At 44.1% G+C, this 16,599-nt stretch overlaps 1 long non-coding RNA gene across 1 annotated transcript; it reads right to left on the bottom strand.

Moving 5' to 3' along the window:
* Positions 1-3,382: 3,382 nt before the first annotated feature.
* LOC139999165 (uncharacterized) lies at positions 3,383-13,339 on the bottom strand. Its single transcript, XR_011804310.1, has 2 exons — positions 11,216-13,339; positions 3,383-4,731 (listed from the first exon to the last, which is right to left on the bottom strand). It is a non-coding gene; the product is annotated as an uncharacterized lncRNA (long non-coding RNA).
* Between the last annotated feature and the right edge of the window lie 3,260 nt (positions 13,340-16,599).

The raw sequence follows: 16,599 nt of genomic DNA, 5'->3' as shown, positions 1-16,599 counted from the left end.
TTCACACGAGTGCTCAGGCTGAAGATGCCCAGCTCTCAGCCAGGCTGTCACACAGACTCATTGGCCACCTCAGCAACGCTCTGGAACATTTCTGCTCTGCGGTTTTAGCTCTTAGCCGTGAGCAACTGGCCAGTCCACCCAGCTGGGCTCTCCGGCTTAACCAGGCCTCCCTCCCGACTGCAGCCCTTCCCATAGCAGCCCCATTCCTCTGCACAACCATAAACTCAGCCTCTCCTTCTGGCACAGACTCCAGACTTGGATACACAACAGAGCAGGACACGCGTTTGAGGAGGTTTGGCCCACAATGAGTCAAGGAGGGGGAGGCCAGGCTGCTGATGTCCATTCACAAGCCTTTTCATCTCTTCAACCATGAGAAAACACGCGGGGTGCTGTCCCAGCACTCCGTACCTCCCTCCCCACCTGGCTGCTGCTCCAGCCGAATGGGTCGGGATTGCCTGCTTGGGAAGAGCTGGGAGATGCACGTCCTCCTTCTACATCATGTAGCAGCTGCCTCTGAAACGAAACCAGCCCCATCTCTGAAAATACAGGGACTGCTAAAAACACCCAGAACTGCCCAAATAGCTCCTTTAAGGCTTGTGACCCTATGGTAGCCTTCCCCATAAACAGGGGCTGCTACAGAGACTGCAGCACAGCAGATGTGATTGGAGCAGCCATGGTGCAATCACCCGGACAGGAGACAGGAACATCTGCACATCCAGCATGGTTTGCAACAAGACTTCTTGCAAATCTGACCTGTGTGGCCCCACTCATTGCGTCCCAACAAAGCTTCTTCGTAAGGGAGAAAAACAATGCTCATACAAGAAATATCTGTGGGGCTCGTTCTTACCACTTCCCCCCGGCCTCCTCGTAACCAGCCCATTATCTCCCAGCCACTGCTGCCGTGCGAAGCTGCGCTACAAATTTGGCTTGTGGGATTACAAGAGACAGATGTCTGATCACGAAAGAAACCTGATCTTAATAAGCACCTCACCCTCGCACCAAGACAGGGTTTGGACTGGCAAATTTTGTCCTGTTAAACTGAGCAACATCACAAATTACAGTGTGCAAACATTAATCGAGACCACACCCTGAAAGAGCGAAGGGAATTGATGTGCAGCAGCGTGACAGAGCCGGACAGTGAAAACAGGACAAGTATTTCTATCACATGAAAGCTACAAATCAGAGTTTAACTTGCCTAACCAGCTCCCCTACATCACATGGAGCACACAAATCCTGGTGCTTCCTGGGTTGCCAGCATGCATTGTGTGTCTTGGATGGAGCCAGGCAAAGCCCTGGTGAACTTGCTCTTGCTCTGTGAGCACAGACCTAAGGGGTCAATTCACGGGGATAATTTGCAGATGGCAGGCTTGAGGACTGGACTAGTGGAATTAAATTTGCTTCACCAGAATCCACAGATCAAATTCAGATCCTTGTGCACAATCTACACAGACCCAAGAAAGTCAGTGGAATTGCTGGAGATTCAGGACACAGTTTGACTGAGGACAATAAATATTACTATTCCTGGAAGTTGCAGGTTTTCTTGGAATTCCACACAAAATCTGACCTTGCCAACAGGTGTCCTGAGGCACAAGAGGCAGCTTTTCCATGCTAGTTCTACCACCATGATCTCTCTCCTATGGCTCCAGTACAGTACTGTAGACAGAGGCAGATGATAACCCTAGTACAGGACAAAGGAAATCACTCCAGCCACACCTCATCTTCCATACCTGGAGACTCCCCTTTAGCCAGGCATTGGGGGCTGAACAGAGCTTAAACACCACTGACCCAGGTACCAGCCTGGCTCGATGACTCCTGCTGTACTGTTGACCCAGAACTAAACCAGTCATCCCATTTCCTCTTAAAGGGTTCTCAAATGCCACTTGGCCACGCCACTTCACACCGGAGAACTCTGAAGCAGATTAATTACACGGGTAAATGTTTGACTGAAAATTACCCTTGAATAACATAGACTGCCAGAGGTTACCTCCCTCCCAGTACAGAAGGCCAGATTTGGGACTCTGGGGCAGCTCCCCTTTAAAGGCAGTATAATTCTACAAGTACAGAAAGCCTGGAAATAGAGAGAAAATAAACTTATTTTTGGCACCCAGGCCAGATTAATTTTGCTAGCAGCCCCCCTCTGACACTGATGCAGCCCAAATGTGGCTGCCGAGCCTGTTAGAGCCTTGGCTAGCTCAGATGTGGGCAGGAGGAGGGAAGCACCAGCAGTATTCTCCATTGGCAAAAACAGCCCAGAGGCACGGCTCGGCAAGAATTTTAAGTAGCTAAAATGCTAAGCATCGGAGCGAGATTCTGTCCCAAAACTTCCTGTGGGTTACATTTGCACCTCAGTTTCTCTACCTGTAAAATAATAATTACCCAACACACCAGTTCTTGTAGGACTTAATTAGCACTTGTCAACCTCTTAGAGCTCCTCAAGGGAAGAGGAGCTGTGCACCACAAAGTACTAATTAATGGAAGAATCCTTTGGAACAAAGTATACGGCTCTGTTGTTGTCAGATCTAATAGAGTCATAAAAAAACAGGGCTGGAAGGGATATCAAGAGGTAACCTAGGCTGTTCCCCTGCCCTGAGGCATGATCGAGTATATCTAAATCACTCCTGATAGATGAATACCCCTAAATCTTGCGATGCTCAAACTGGGGATTAAAATAGATAAAGCTGGACTCATGTTACATGTGCATTGCACTCCGTGGCTGGCTGAAGGCAGATAAATTCTCCCTCACGTGTGGCACATGAGGCCTCTCTTAAGTGCTCTCTGCCGTGGCCCGAAAGAGGCCATACTGCCCCTGCCGTGGAAACGCACTGCGAGACCTACCGAGCTTTCTGCCTTGCTGTTATCACAGCTCGTGCAACAGAGAGCCCTGTTGTAGTATATGATCCCCAAATCTCAAAACCTGAATTAATGAGACGCACAAAATGGGGGAAAAAAGATAGAAAGACATCCAAATTAGGAACGGAGCACAGAGGTGTTAAAGGACCTGCTCATGGTTATGCAGGGCTTTGGCAAGAGCCAGAAACTCAGCGCGGATCACCCAAGTCTTGCAATTAAGCCCTGTGTCAGACTTCTCCTCTGTAATACCTTCAAATCATTTTAATTATGTTTTTCCCCACTTCTCTTCCTCCTTTCCAACCCCAAGAGACCATCTAAAGTACAGTTTGGCCTGGCAAATAATTCAGATGGGGCTACTGAAGTACTGAACACCCTTAAAAATAAAAAACTTTTTTTTTTTTTTTTTAACTGAAGTTAAGCGGGTCAGACCTGGAACATTAGCTAAACAAAGATTTTTTAGGATTTTTTTTAATGCTTTTTAATTGTAAAAACGTGTTGGTTCAAGCAGTCTTTCCAAGACATACATGCAGCGTACAGTAGGAGATACCTTTTATTTGATTAACTTCATACAGGAAAGCTTTTGAAACTTATACGTTCTTCATCAGGCTAGTGGATGAAAGCTAAGCCAGACAACTGATACAGCACTTCAGAAGTTTATTAAATTAACCAATTAAACTGAGGCAGTATACAATATACAGAGGCCAAGGCAAACAATAGAAGGTGGAACACACTCCTGGGGCTGAGGCGATAGTGTTGTGTCAGCATTTCCATTATGAAGCTGCTTCAGAGTTATTGTGGGAGGTGTGCAATAAAAAAAAAAAAAAAAAAGCTTAAACCACTGAATTCAGTCATTCTAAGGGATTCCCAAAACATGCCCAGGCGGATGGAAGAGCAAGACGCAAACCAGTTTTTCACTAATTTTGTCACTTGAATTAGAAAGCAGGCTTGGCCTGGAGAAAGACGTTGGCACGTCACACAGGAAACAAAGCACTGCTGGTTCTCCAGATCTGCACAGTGCCCAACATAAGGGAGCCCTGTTCTCGGCTGCCTGAAAATACAACCCTAATGAACACGATTAATCAAGTACAGCACGTTTGCGTGGGCTGACACACAAAGCTTACTCAGTAACAGAAGGTCTTTGCAGTACGACCAGCATCTTGTGTAGCATCTTACTGTCAGCCGCAGAGTCCCCACGCAGCGATGTGATGCAAAGAGCGCAAGCCAAATCACAAACACAGCCAAGCTCTGTTTGTATCAGAGATGAACCAGAGATGTTTACCCAACTTGAAGATCTGTCACCTCTTTAGACACTGTGCAAGAACCAAAGTGACTACGTTTCACATCAGGGAGAGCTGAGCACGGACTGGACTCCCCCAGAATTTTGGGTGACCAGCATCGGGTTCAGATGCCAGCTTTCAGATGCTTCTTCCTAGTCTAAACCATGGGGATTCCTTGGGTAAGAGATTTGCTGGTTTCACGTTACATTTTGCAGCACGTGGAAACCTTTTCATGCAGCCCCAGAACAACTCACTGAAGGAGGAAAAAAAAAAAAAAAGACCAATAATGGAAACACTGACACAACATTTACTGTAACAGCATGATCAGCAGCAACTATAATTCTCCTTCAAAAAGTTACACCCACGCTGCTTTCTTTGGCCTCTATACCTTGTATATTGCCTTGGTCTAACTGGTTAATTTAATAAGCTTCAGAAATATTTAGTTGCCTGGCTCAAAAAGAAAAAAAAAAGTTGGATGTGACTTAAAACCGGGTAGCCTGGTTTGCAACCACGAGTTGTTCCTGCTATGGCATCTCCATGGTTCAGTGCAGCATCCCAGCTCTGCTCCGCTCCACGGGCGGTTCTGCCGTGCTCCATTTCCTTTCTGGAAACCAAACAAAGCCAGCTCAGCTCCCAGCAACACAGCGCAGCCACGCCGCTCTGGGGAGGCAAGCGGTTTGACAAACAAAGGTTAAATTGAATTAGCAGGACCCACTTCAGCGTTCCAGTTCTGCGACAGAATTTAAGAGCGGCTGGGGAGCACTGGGAAGGGACGGGGGTGCTTTTAGAAGAGGCAGGACTCCGTGGTGGGTAAGGACCTGCCTGGGACTCAGGAGACCCACTGCTATTTCTGCCTTTGCCAGTGACCTGCCACATGGCCCTGAAGAAGTCACTTCACTCCATGTGTTTTTCTTTCCCCTCTTGCCCTTTCTCTGCTTTGATTCTAAAGTTTTCCAAGCGATTGCATCATCCTGTTTGTACAAAATATGTATTTGCATAATGTCTAGCACAACAAGACCCTGGATCACAGCTGGGACTTCTAGATGCAAGAGTTATAAAGAGAAGTATTAGCAAATTCTATGTTTTTAAATGCCCATTATGCGTAATTTGTAACCAACATCTCTTCTTTAAAAATTCTACTGTGTTGTTTCGCCAGACAGCACAGAATAGGGGAAGGTCCCAAGTGGAAGATGTTGGCTGATGCTGATCCTTGGGGGCAGAACCTGAAGGGTATGTGGGAGACAGAAAAAGGGATGGACTATTTTGTAGGCTAATAGTGAAAATCTAGAACAGCTGATTTGCAAAACTGACAAAAATTTATAAAGTTGTAAATCTCTGACAACCTGGTAAAGACATTTTTTCTATCCTGTGCTTCAGTTTCATTTGATCTCTTCTAGGATGCTGGTGCCTTCAGATCTGAATTCACTGATTCAGCTTCATGTGGACACACAACTCTGTCCTAATCTTATCAAAGACTGTGATCCAAAAAAAAGTCTTTTGTTTCATTCCCAAAGTTAACATTATTTCTACCCCATTGCACTTCCTTCCACACTCACCTCCAAAATCACTGAAGATCAAACAAAGAGACAGAGGAGAACAACTAAGACAAGCAGTGACCCATCTTCCACAGCCCAGGTTTGCAGCTAACAACTGTCTAACCAAAAAGCTGCAAAGGAGGCATCCAAGCCAGCAACAGCATCAACAGGGGCTGAGCTGGGGCCTCAAGTTCTGGCAGTAGCAGTGGCCGTGCCTCAAGAGCAATACTTAGGAGGAGTAAGGCCAGCAGCAGCCCCCTGGGCTGTCCAACAGCCAGGATCCCCATCTCTCACCAGAGAGGGTCAAAGAGCACCCAGAAGTCTGGATTTGCAATATAGAGGGAGGAAAACCAGCTATAACCTCAATCCACAGAGCACCACAGATCTCCTAAAAACAGAGCAGGGCAAACAGGACTGGCAGCACTCCCTGTTCAACAACAAAAGAAATAACATCAGAGTAGATGCCGCTTTCCTACACCTGTTACCAAAGCTTGGATTTTTGATATTTGTCTTGTGAACTGAACATGCAAACTGGGTTCAAACAAGGCCATCTCACACAGCCTGGGAAACAATAATGAATATGCAGGTTATCATCATCAATCTTGTAATTCCTGCAGGTCTTGAAGGCTTCTCCTGCAAAGCACCCACCCAGACAGGGCCAAGAATCCTAGCAAAGTGCCAAAACTAATCCAAGGAGTGAGATGGGCAAGCGCAAAGCAATTTTTCCAAGAGTTCATTAAGCAAGTGACAGACTTGGGCTTCATTAATTTTCACCTGCTGTGCTACACCCCCACCCTTGCTTCCTCAGGGCATCCTGCAATGAAGCACGAATCCCATGCCTCAGCCATGACCATTGGTACTGACCGGCTTACGCAGAACTCAGTGGGGATCCTGCCCCGAGTTGTGCCAGACTGGAGAGTGGAGTGAGGTTCTTGCCAGCCAAAGGTGTCACATTCCCTGCACGAGTGTCACAGCACAGCTGCTGCATTAAGGGCACCTGCTGTGCAAGACTGGGAATGGTAACACATAGGATTGTGCAACACGCAGGTACTCCAGCTGTCAGGAATAAACCCCTTCACACAGACCACTCCTCCCCTACATGCTCTGGCTGAAGTTAAATGTTCTCTTCTTCATCCCTCTTCATTTTATTATTATTATTTTTTTTTTGGTGTATGTGTACATTTTTTCGTTTGTTTTCTTTTTATTTGTTTTTGCTATTTTGACTTTTAATTAAAAAAATAAAAATAAAAATTCAAGGATCTCTCCTTTTAAACAAAGAAGAAAAGAGGCCGGAGTGCATGAAACACCCTTTCCCTTTAATGATCTGCAGCACAGCCAGCTGGGACAAAGTTGGCTATGATGTCAGATTGCTGGTGCTTTAACACAACAGGGCTGTTTCCCCCAAGTATTTCTCTAACTAAGCAGAACTCAAAGGTTTCCTTCTCCAGCAAGCACCTGAGCAGAAATGACTCACTCACCGTGTTGGCAACTGGTGCAGATCTTTAAGCCCTAATGCCAAGCCTGCTTATGTTGTTGAAGTACTAAGAGGTGGATTTTTATTCTGTGACTTCCAAAACAGTTTGTCCACCTATGTTCTGGATTAAAATTAGCCCTCCCCTTGCTCTCCTCAATGGGGATGAGTTGGGGTAAAACATATTTGTAAGACCAGCCACGCAGTCATTTTTTCAAGCTCATGAAACATTCAAATGCATCTCTCTCTAATCAAATCACTTTTTTTTTTTCCCTGCCTGACTTCCTTTAAAAATAACGTATATATGATCATGGTATGCATAAGCATGCATCTCTAATACCTTTTGAATGAGTTGGTTGCTTTCAGCTCAGTTTGATAGAGAGACACGAGTTTCAGAGCTGTCACGTTGCTACAAGTTTTGTGAAAAAAGGCAGCTGGATAGAAGAGAGCTGCAGAGGCTGGAAAGCTGCAGCATGAGTACACCCAGCGTTAGAAACCAGAAAATGCCATTGTAAAGGCACCAACACAGGGATTGGCCTCAATAGAAGGTTACAGTTGACCAAGAAGAGATGGAAAGCCACAGTACACCAAGTGATACCTGAGTATTTTTTTTAAAGGACATCATAACAAAAGTCACCAGTTAAAAGAAAACGAATGGCCTTCAAGAGACAGCACTTAGAAGAGCACTAAAGACAGCTAAATACTTCCAAGGAAGTCTGTAAGGAAGAGTACATTTTAACTAAATCCTGGACTGGACACTCCTATTGCACCCACATAATCATTTATTTCATAAGACTGACTTCTAACATAGCCCACGGTAAGCCCCAGATAATACAAATCCACTCTTTATTGCCTCAGTAGTGCCATTTAAAATCAATAGGATTACTCATAGCGGTAAAGTTAAGCACGTGTGAAAGTGTTTGCAAGACTGAGGCCTAAGGCCTGGTCTAGGCACAGCTTTTGTACTTGAAGAACTGGTTCACTTAAAGGTTTGTTTTGTTTTTGGTTTTATTTTTAAAGAAAACAACAGAATAATTAAAGCCATACAAGCACTTTAAAGTGGACACGTTTTTATTGCTATAACGGGAACTTCCAACAGCACAGCCTTGCCCAGGTCAGCTGCACTGCTCTAACCACACTCGTGCTCTAGGCAGTTGTGTCGGTACCACCAAGAGCAGCCCCGAGCTGTGTGCCTCGAGCAGCTCGACAAGGAGACGCCAGCCCATTACTTCTACTCAAGTATCTCCAGGTAATTCATCCATGGAAGGCATCCAATGGGATGAACAATGTGGGCTATCCCAGGTTATAAGAACATTTGGTTTGAAGTATATCAAAAAGTGGGATTTTTTCCCCATGATTCTTCCATGTGTGTAGTACATGCATGTGTCTGTCCAGCAGGAGAGAAGAAAAAATAAAGTAGAGTTCAGAATTTCACATGTTCAGAACTGAAGGTGAAAGAAGAGCAAGGTTATCTTGTAAGAAGATGACAACAAGGAGCGTTGTTCTAAGGAAGGCATTCAAAGTTTCAGTAGGATGCTAGGAGGAGGGGGGTGGAACAGTAGACTCACATATTCAGATTGCTAAGAGGTTAAAAAAATTGTCACACTTTCAAAGAAAAAGAAAGAGACAAAAGACATTAAGAGTAAACAGGAAATCTGGGAAATCTATTTCATTCAAAGTAGCAAACATCTGGAGTAAATTGTCAAGAACTTAAGACCATCAAAGTGAAGTATTAATGAGGTTAAGAGGCAGCTAGACTGGAGGAGGAGACTGACAAATACAATGACAAAGGAGAGAGGTGGAGCCAAGATAAACCTGGAGGCAAGGGGCTCATTAGCCTAAGGGGTTTTGTTTTTCTCTCTGCCCAGTACTTCCTTATCTTCTCATTGCCCTAAGCTTAAAATAACTTCTACTGCTTTTTGGTTTATGGAAACAAAACAGTACTTTTTTTTTTTCTTTGTAATTCTGCACTGGAATCTGTGACATGGTATTCCATTGCTGAGCCTCCATATTTCTAAGTTTAACTCAGCAAAGCACAAGGAAACTGAAAGTTCACTTCTCCCTCCACCAAGCAGAGCTTTCTGAAGCCCAGAGTCCTTGTTCCTTGCTTTCACCCTCCAAATTAGGAGCTACTCTTAATTTTGTTTCAGAAAAGAAGAAAAATCTGACCCCTTTAATCAAAAGAATTTAGAAAAATATCTCCATGGATTTAAAAGCTGTTTTTTTAAAAGACTTGTTTGTTTTAAAGTAATTTAAAACAGGCTAAACAACACCTTTAAAGATGACAAAAAAGCAGTAGGCATAAGTGAATAAGGAGTCTAAGAAGGAAATACTTAGTATGACTTATCCCTTAATATCCAGATCCTTCTCTAGAAGGGATAATCAGAAAGCTATGTTGGCCTTTAGTCAAAAGAGGAGAACGGTCTTCCATCTCTGCCTGGACTGTTATTAACTATATTGGTTACATTCACAGTCATTAACATCCTTTAAAATATGATCTTGGGATTTCATTTTCCACCTCCCATTATTGAGCAATGGAACATTCATAAAACAGTAAATGGAAACAAGTCAGAAGAAAAAGAAAAGAAAGCCTCCAAGTTCCCATCTCTGCCAGTTAAACTAAATTGAAGATTCAACATGAAATTGATTCAGGAGTGGCAGTATATATGCACACACATTAAAAAGTACACTGGGGGAAGATATAGAATAATAAAACATGCACTTGCCTGTCCTCAGCTGTAATAGCCACAGGCAAACTTCAGCCAAGGCTGACAGAGCAGGAGAGGTTTCAAAGACAGGAAGCTCCTGTGGGTTTCACAGGATAGACAGCTGGGCAAAGGATGAAGATGCTCTTAAAAAACCCACTGTACTGAAGTGTTTACTAGACATGAGAGGATCCACAGCAGCCTGTTATTTGTCTAGTAGCACAGGGGCCATTCACACTGTTGACAACCAAGCACCCATAGCTGAGGGGTCAAAGTTTTACTGGGAAGATTTGCGCTTCTTTTTGCACAAGGTAGATGAAACTTTGCTTCAACCTCCACACCTTCTCTGTTAGATGGTCCCAAACGCCTGTCTGCACCTCTCTGGCCTGAGAAGAGCCAAAATGGCTGCTGTGGGTCCACCCCAATGGCTGATCAGCATTCACACGCAGAGCCCCACAACACTGGGCTTTTATTTTTAACCCAAAGCAAAATAAGTCCTCCTTAGTGCTTGCAAAGTGCAATGTGTTAGACCCAGAACCATTTGGAACACCCAGAGACGTTCAAGTTACTCAGCCCCGTTGGTGAATTCAGCCACCAGCTCCTGTAGCAGGGTTCTCCTCAGGGAGCCAGCTGACACCCAGATCCTAATTTAAGGTGTTTGAAGCATCCTCTGAGCCATCCCTCAGTAGGCTGACTAAATACAGAGTACCAAAAGCCTTATTCTTCATTTTAGCACTTGCATTACATGCTACAGACACCCACAGCAGGTACGCAGGCCGACGCCTCTATTTTCTCCATATTAAGACTGTGAGAAATTAGTGATGGAGGGGCTTCAAGGCACTCCACTCCATTTCTCTCCACTGTTTCTACCTTGCCATTAAAACATAGCTAGAGGGAGCCATCTGGAAAAAACAGGATTACAAGTTTGCTCTGTTTGGGCCAGGTACAGGGACAGGCAGCCCCTCAGGGGAGAGCACGCTGCCCAGCGCCTCAGTCACCAGGGCCTCACCAGTACCCGCCCGATACACGCAGGCACAAAACACACATCTTTAACACTAAAAGCAGGCAGTTGTTTTTTTTGAGCGACAGAGGGGTGCTTTAATGAGCACACTGTGCTGAAGCGGCTGGAAAAAGGTGATAAGCTTTATATGTTATACAAAAAGCCAGGGGGTTACTTTATATAATCAGCCACAGCTGACTAAACAGGGCACTGAAAGTCATTCGCAGCTAAGGTAAAACAAAACAAAACAACAAAAACCCCACAACCTCCCCATCCCGCCTCTCCCAAGAACCGGTTCCCCAGGCACAAGCCCAGGGTTGATCCGAGGCCTCAAGTACCCTAATTAATATGCTGCTTGGAAAAAACCTCTGCCTTACCTTGGCATGCCGGGGCCTCGCCTCACCTCTGTATCAGCCATGCGGGAACAGGGAGAGCCAGGGCTGCGTGCAGGCCCGCAACAGCTTCTTCTGTCCCTTGTGGGCTGTGGTTCCAGTGAGGCTGAGAGGAGCCCATTAACATTAATCCCCCACACTGTGGGGCTGGAGTAGCACTCAGAGCAGCCCCATGCAGGTGTGGGAGAGGTCACAGGTGTTGGTGATGCTCAGGAAGGGCCCTGAGCAGCCTCAGCAAAGCCCCACTGGCATTTGCAGAGCAGGGCTGAGGGAAGCCTTGTCCCCCTGTGCCCAGCTGAGCCAAGAGAGTCTCTGGTGTCTGCCTCACTTTGGTTAGCATGTTTACATGTACATACTTAACCCAGCAATAAAACTAAACTTTTCTGCTTTTTCCAGGAGAAACAGGGTGGCATGCTGCATTACCTGCGTGCTGCTGTTTGTACAAGCGTGGGTGAACTTTAACACCACTTTAAAAAGAAATGACTGATCATTTCCTTAAGGCTTTTCACAATTTTAGACAAAATATGGATACTTGTACCACTTCAGCACTTGATTCACACAAGTATTATTTTTCCAAGCATTAAATTCTGTCACAGCCTTTACACTCAGAGCCCAGTTTGGAAGGGCAGATCCTTGCTGAAACCAGCTAATTCCTGTTCCACAAATAACTTTCTGGATGCTATTTAAACCGCATCCTTTTTACATACGATAGCTTAAAGGCACTAGCTTACCAATAAATTCATGGAGATTTATCTATTTCTGGCCTGCTAGAGGAGCCCCCCTCTGCATCTCTGGTAATGAAATTTCTACTCATTGCAGCTGTGGTGGTGCTGGCATTTTCCAAGACTTAAAGGGACAAGGTAGTAAGTCATCTGCCATTCTCCCCAGTTTTGTGTAAAACAACTTGTTTTTGAGGCATGTGAGCCTGTTATACAGCAAGCAACATCAGTTTTTAGTGATGTGTAGGTAGGTCCATGAAATACACCAAAATCCATACAAAGCAAGTATCAAAAGGCTTCCAGCAACACTGTGTGAGTTAGCTAAAGTGGAACCAGCTTCCCCCCACCCCAGGTGTGGAGCAAGGTGTGGTTTGTGTGTTGTGCAGGTACATACAAACCAGCTGCTGCTTGAGCTCTGTGACTGCCAATCACACGAGCAACCACGTTTGGTCTCCAGAGATGGCTTTATTTATTTATTCATTTATTTTTCCCAGTATGTAACAACCCTAGCAAATACCTGACCAACTCTATCAAGTGATCTGTTGGGACTCAGTTTGTATGTACAGCTTTGCAGGATCAGCATCTAGAAAGGCAATGTAGCTAACTGCTGCTGGTCATCAGGAGACCTGGCTGGTCCTAACTCTGCTGACTTGCTGTGCGACCTCAGCCAAGATGGTTTGTAACTTACATTTTCCTCCGGTTCTCTGGCTATTTGGATCTCCCATCACTTGTGTACATAGGGTCTCTTACCCCATGAAGGGACAGCTACTATTTTATAACATTATTACTGTCATTACAACAAAAACAAATCCTGCCTGGCCTACCATCTGAGCTCTGTACTCCTGCTGAAGCAGCTGACCAAATGCTGAGCTTGCCAGTATATTTTGCCAAAAAAAAAAAAAAAAAACAAAGTTCAAGTCAAAAGGCATACTAAGCAATCATTTAAACTGAAAAGGCCAACAACAAATGGCAACAATTCCCCAGATAAGGACTCAGGACTCAAGGAGGTAGGGCAATGCTTGACCTTGAATACCTGAGTTAGCATTCCCAGGCCCCTGCTTTATAATCAACAGAGTCAGATAGATGCTTGCAGAGGCTGAATCAGAGCAGAAATGAATTTAAGTGCCCTGTAATGCCTGTTCAAGGACCTCTTTCCCTTCACTGAAGAGAAGTCCTGCAGAGATAAGCCTCCTTGAATACACACTAGATTTAAGTGGCCAATGTTAAGTGAATACACAGGAGCATCTCCCAAATTATGTAGTTCTAGCAAAAAAGCATGTCAGAAACCTGTGCTACTTCAAATACTGTGCACACATGTGCTTCAAAGATCCAAGGTCCAGCTCCTTTGAAGTGAAACCCCATCTATGCCTTCCAAAGTCTTGAGTTTGGGAGAGTAATAGTAATAGTAATGGTAATGGTAATGGTAATGGTAATGGTAATAGTAATAGTAATAGTAATAGTAATAGTAATAGTAATAGTAATAGTATGTTGAGAGACAAGGGACATAAGCCACAGCAACTGTGCCAATGGCTTTGCACAGCATCAGCATACCCAGAAGTGTTCCTTAGCAAGCTGTGAACCCAGCCACACAATCAGAGCTCTGGAAGTGGAGTCTTTTCTGGTGCAAGCCATAGGCTTGCCTTTAGGAATCCAAGTGGATTTGATCTTGCATTTAAACTAGCTTTGCTCAACCTGGTTTTCCCCCATTTGCAGTGGGAAATCGAGTTTGATTGGGTTTAAGAATTATCACAGGTAATTTAAGAGAGGTATGGCTGGCTGTTGTTTGTATATAACACCTTACTGGTGACCACCTGAATTTATACTGATTGGGAAATGAAGCAAGGCCCACAGGTGAGAAACTTTTCCTGTACAGTTGCCCACAGGCAGGTTGAAGACCAGTGACCTAGAGTACAGCTAGAAAACATGTCCTACCTGAACTACCACTGCTAAAATCAGAAGACATTTCAAGGTTGTTGACAGAGAAGGAAGAGGAGTAGGAGACTGTCCTGGAGTCAGATTCCATTCAATATTAACAATTTGAAGGGCAAAATAGAGAGCATGTATACAAAATTTGTCAATGATGGACAGAACTAAGGCAACCTATGAGCAGTTTGGAGGATGGGGACGGAATTCAGAACAGCTTAAATTCAAAGGGAAAAGGAAAAACAAGAGGGAATTAAAGACTAGCGTAGATCATTACATGATAGAAGAAAGGCAAATCTCCAAAGCTCTGGAGAGCTCTGGAGAGCTTTGGAGAGCTCCCAGCTCTCCAAATGTGTCTCACCACTGATGAGGGGAAGACTCACCTTCCTTGACCTGCTGGCAATGCTCTTCCTCATACAGCTCAGGATGCTGTTGGCCTTCTTCGCTGTAAGAACACACTACAGTTTTATATTCAACTTGTTAGCCACTAGGTCTTTCTCTGTACTCTGGTCTCTGTACTAGGTCTTATTCCTCCTCTGGGGAGGAGTTATTCCTCCCCAGGTGATGGGATCCACATTTTGCTTTTACAAACTTAGAGCTTCCTCTCTGCTCATTTCTCTGTTTCACTGAAGTCCCTCTGAACAGCAGCACGACTACTTGGTCTGCTCCATCCAATGTTGTAGTCTTCAAATTCACTGAGGTTGCATTCAGTTCCATCATCCAGCTCATTAATGAAAATGTTAAAACTGTATTGGTATTGTATTTTTACACAGAAAACTTATACTTCAGACAATCTGCACCTTTTTAACATTAGTGAAAATTCAAGATGTGTCCTCAAATAACCCGTGCTGGCACATTACCAAGGTAACAGAGACAGAGGGGAATCACAGCTAAGGAAGTTTCTGGGATAGGAAGAGCAGGCTACAGGGGATCAGAAGCAAGCAGCTACTAAAAAAGAGTGGAATGGAATAAACCTTTATTCCCCACATTGCCTAGAAAAATACATAACCTTCACTGCTGCTGCATCACAGGGCTCTTTTGTTTTGTTTTGTTGTTTTTGTTTTACAGATAACTCCTACAATAATTATTCCATTCTGGCTGGTGCTGGGATATTTGTCCAACTTGACATATCATGTTTTAAAAAAAACAATATACACAAATTAAGGTAGTCATAAAGAGAAAAAGAATTAGAAGTGGAGAAGAGATCACTGAGAGGAAAAGTTGGAAAAGAACATTGGAAAATAGAAAACTAAGCAGTCTTCCAGTGTGCTAATGTTCATTACAAAGAGGGTAGAAAGGATGAAAATAATTTAATTTGCAGACAGAAAGATTTAGGTTAGACGGTTTGGGGAAAAATGCTCATATAGATAGATATGTTGTGTTGTTGTTGTTGTTATTGTTTGTTTGTTTTTTAGTATGCATATATATGTAATAGGCATATATATATATATAAGGCCAGCACTTGAATAAGGCTTGCTTTGGACATGAGGCTACCTACTTGGAAAGTTTAGAAAGATTAAACAAATATTTCTAAGAACAACCATGCCTCCAAGCAGAACAACAAGCCAGAGGGAATGCATAAGAACTTTTCTTCCTCTGCCTTTTATGACAGTATTTCAAATGTTGCTGCATCAATTCACAGGGTTTCAGAAAGGCTTACAGTGTTAAACTTTTAAGTGTTTATAAAGCAGATTATCAATTCTTCACTGCTTCTTTGTTTTCTTCCCATCCAAATAGTAATAGTTTGTGAAAGGGCTGACACTAAAGAGCAACTGCCGGAGTTCACACAAGTTCAATTCCCATCTGATCATTTTAACGATGCTTTGGTGAGAATCTTGGTTTTTGTGGAAATAACCTCAGCTCTTTGTTTCCTTTACTTAGTTGAATCTGCATCCAAAACCTGTAAGTACAGCTCCATCCCCCCAGATATGGATTAAAATGAAACCAGGATTGGTAAAGATTTTTAGAACAAGTCCATAATGATTTCATCACATTAATCTGAACATTTGTCCTTTCCCCTTATAGAAGGGGAGGGTTACAGCTTCAAATTCTATTGTGTGATGGCCCAAGAGCCCAAGGTGCAGTAGTCCAAATGAACAACAAGCTTAATGGTACAATCCAACCCAAAGGTCTCTTCAAGCAATCTGTTAACAGGCACGTGTCTGCTGTACTGACTAAATGCAGTTATCCTGGGGCAAAAGACAGAAAAAAAGAAAAAGAAAAAAAAAAAATTGGAAAGGGTTTTGAACAAAGAAAAGTGTAATGAAGAGGAATGAGAACCAGGGACCTAAGGAGCATGGGCCTCTATGAAGCCCAAGAACTGCTTCAGAGTGTCACAAGAGCTCTGGGTGTTTGAGGGTACTGTGGTGGTGCATTAATGTTTGGTATCTGCTGGAGGACCTCACAGCCCACACCTTGGTTTGGTCCCCCTTAGGAGCTGGAGGACATTTGAACTGAATTACAGAAAAACTGCTTTAGGGAAGTCATCAATGGAAGGGAAGGAGAAGGAATCATCAGAGAAGTCTACAATGAGAGGTCCAAGGTGAAGCTGAGAAGTCAAGCTGCAGGTCATGACCAGGTCCAGTGACAATTCTAGGGCCAGATGCAGTTCAGTGACTGCTGGAAAGGCTCACAGTGATAAGGAAGGGACAAGGAGAAGCACAGGCCCAACAGTGTAGTTCAAGTGCTGACCTGAGGGAGAGGAGGAGTACAACCTGGAAAGGAGCA

Source organism: Anas platyrhynchos, chromosome 20, assembly GCF_047663525.1.
Source record: "Anas platyrhynchos isolate ZD024472 breed Pekin duck chromosome 20, IASCAAS_PekinDuck_T2T, whole genome shotgun sequence".
In the NCBI taxonomy this organism is placed as follows: Eukaryota; Metazoa; Chordata; class Aves; order Anseriformes; family Anatidae; genus Anas; species Anas platyrhynchos.
This window is presented reverse-complemented; position numbering and strand designations above follow the sequence as displayed.